The sequence below is a fragment of the Ixodes scapularis genome, unplaced genomic scaffold, assembly GCF_016920785.2.
Source record: "Ixodes scapularis isolate PalLabHiFi unplaced genomic scaffold, ASM1692078v2 PGA_scaffold8__174_contigs__length_109621045, whole genome shotgun sequence".
NCBI classification, from domain to species: Eukaryota; Metazoa; Arthropoda; class Arachnida; order Ixodida; family Ixodidae; genus Ixodes; species Ixodes scapularis.
In genome coordinates this window covers 99,455,736-99,458,853 of record NW_024609883.1, presented here as the reverse complement: position 1 = coordinate 99,458,853, position 3,118 = coordinate 99,455,736, and positions in this window count along the sequence as shown.

Below are 3,118 nucleotides of genomic sequence, written 5' to 3'. Positions count from 1 at the left end.
CGAATTATCCATGTCCAAGAGGCAATTCCTTTCTTGTTTGTTTCGCGAATTCAGTGTTGGGGCCATTCCCTCAAAGGAAATTGATTCATTTGGAAAAAACATAGCCGTCTCTTATACACAAATTTTGTTACTAAGATTAGCGCGTACCATTTGGCAACCCACTCAAATTTCAAATGGTTTTCATCAGTATTGGTGAGGTGCGTCATTAAATATGTAGCTTTTTTTATTATCAAGATTAATTTTGAAACGTCACAAAATATTTTTCTTTTCATAATATTTATGATGTATTTAGCGTATATACGAAACTTTTGGTCAAATAAAATATTGTTATCTAGATATACGCACCCCCGTTTTTAAGATGTAGTGGTGCATATTTAAATCCTCTAGGCATTAGTATAAATTGTTCCATCGAAAGGGCGGGTTTGTAAATGAAGGACATCTTGCCAGAGTGCGTTATGTTGGGAGAAAACCAACTAAATGAAATAAATTGATTGTATTTTTGAAGTTAAAGTTTTGCATCTCAATAAGCCTTACAGTGTATTCATTCCAGAGGGACGATCCGAATACATCCCGGATGTCCATGAGCAGTTGGAGTACTTGCCACGAGATTGTAAAGAAAACCTAATAAGTCAAGCAGAGCACAAATGTATGCAGTCATTCAGCCACAAGGTAAGCAAGTCATCAGTCTGGAATATTTGACTGTTACTTGCAGAATTTCTAGATCGACTCATTTGGCAAGGTTCCAACTAGACAGATTCTGCCTCAACTTGAACGACATTCTTCACCAGAAAGTTCACCTTAGTCGCCAGTGCATTAAAGCCCCACCCTTTTTGCACACTGCGGCGCGTGTCCGCAACGACAGCTCCGAACGCAGCCTCAGTGGGCAAAAGTGGTTATGGTTCAATTAGCTCGTGATTAAACTTGAAAGAAGTGGTTCAGCCGCTGTATTCAACCGCTTATGCAGGTCAAGTGACCCAAATTTGTGCCCGGTGCTTCGAAAATAAATTATAAATACACTGAATTGACCAGTGAAGTAACAAATTACCATTTCAAATTGCTTGCCATGAAAAGTAATTAAACTTAAACTTTGTTACTTTATTCCACTACTTCTGAGTTACACAATCACAATCATCCACGACATGCAAGGTTTGCTAGCGTCTTCAGGAACTCCGCCGATTTTTGTATTGTCTGATTTGGCTGGAAATTGGCAGACCGCTTCAATAACCGTTTATCAATAAGCTGCTAGCCAAAATATTTGACAATTTTTTTCTGTTTGATTATATTACTTTTTTATTTACACGAGCGCTGTCAACTGTCATTGCTTCAAGAACAGTTGACTCAATCGCGATCGTGCGGAGTTTCACGGCGGCGCCAACTCTCATTGAGCCGCTTACGATCATTGAGTTCAACTGAGCTGTGCTACATCAGTTACCTGGGGGAAAAGGGGGGGGGGGGGGGGGGGGGGGTTGCATCAATTCACCCTTTTTCGGTAACAAACTCAGTGGCGCCATCTATAGACCAACACGCGTCCCTGACGTCACGCAGCTGCGGTGGCGCTGTCGGCGGCACTGCGCATGCGTAGACGCTTCAGTTCACTCGAATTCGGTTTCTGCGCATGCGCAGTGCCCACACGTGGTGTGGGCAAACGCGGGCTTGTTTGTAAACAGCGTGTCGGTCTACACGTGGCTTGCACAGGACGTCATTTCCGTTGCCCTCCAGAGAAGAGGGGAAGAAGGAGCTCCCCTCTGATCAGGATCCTCCTTTGTGCCTCCCGGATTTGCACAGGCGCCGCTATTCTCCTCCCAGAAGATTATAGAAGATTAACCTGTCACTCAAAATTCGTACAAAAGCAGCTTCTCTCTCCTCCTTTTACTTGGTGTTCAAATGTGTGCGATGTGACGTCAGTGCAAGGACTCTATTGAGTAGCCGCGGCACACTTCCGGTTCAGGGATATCTCTTAACGTTTTGCTTAATTCACTCATAGGAGTGAATTACGTCTGACAGTGCTATAAGTGACCATTTCCAGACGATACAGCGTGTATTAGATGTCGCAAATTATGCGTAACACGCGCTCTAGCTCAGAACCGGAAGTGGTCGGGGCTATTTGCACACATGCGCCACCACGTTTCAACTCACGCGACAAAGAGCGAACAGAGCTAAAGATGGCGGCTTCCGCCATATTGCCGCCGATGGCCAGCGCCAGCGAAGCATTTACTATTGCGGAGGGTTGAGGGAGGTATCTAGAAAGTATCGTAGCAGAAAATATTAATGACTTCTAGCAAACCTTTTCAGCGTTCCGCGTACCGCACTAACGGAGCCATTGAAGCAGCTTGATTATACCCTGACCGCGGAGCGCACGGTCAGGGTATCTATCAATCATGCTTCAAACGCTCAAATAGTGTGGTACGCGGAACACGGTAACGTTTTGCTAAAAGTCCCTATTGTCGGGAGAGATGTGATTGGTCTGCAGAGCTGCCGCTAAAACGATCTAGGCACGTTGCGGAAGCGCACGCTCAGTGAGCGCAGCCAAGGAGATGTCGGTGCCGATAAGGCTTTCGTTGTGTCTCTCTTGCTTAAAATTGTGTTAAACGTAATGATTGCTTCTTTAATCTCAAGATAAAAAAATACATCATTTTTGTGCAAAATGTTTCTAATGGCCATAATGTGCGCATCTAATATATCTGCACCACGTGAAGAAACAAAGTATTGGGACATGAATTTTGGTTTTATCTGGGTTTTTAACTAGATCAAAATTTGAGGTTGTTAGGCGCATGTACCATGTTACACCTGGTAACACTAGATAACTTAGTTGAGCTCGATGACGTTTGTTAGACGCCAGCGATCGTTGGCTCAATGATCGTTAAAACGGCCCGCGTAACAGAGGTATCACATGACGGTGTTTTATGCAGAGGTCGGCATTTTAGGTCGCCCTCACACACCCTCACCCTCACAGCAACACTCACCTCAGCCCTCACTCACCCTCAACCTCATAGGTACACTCACCTTCAGCCCCTCACTCACCCTCCCTCTCACACTCACCTTCAGTTCTTCACTCACCCTCACGCACTCGTGGTCCTCACGCCCCTAACGCCCCTCATGGCCCTCAGGCACTCACGAC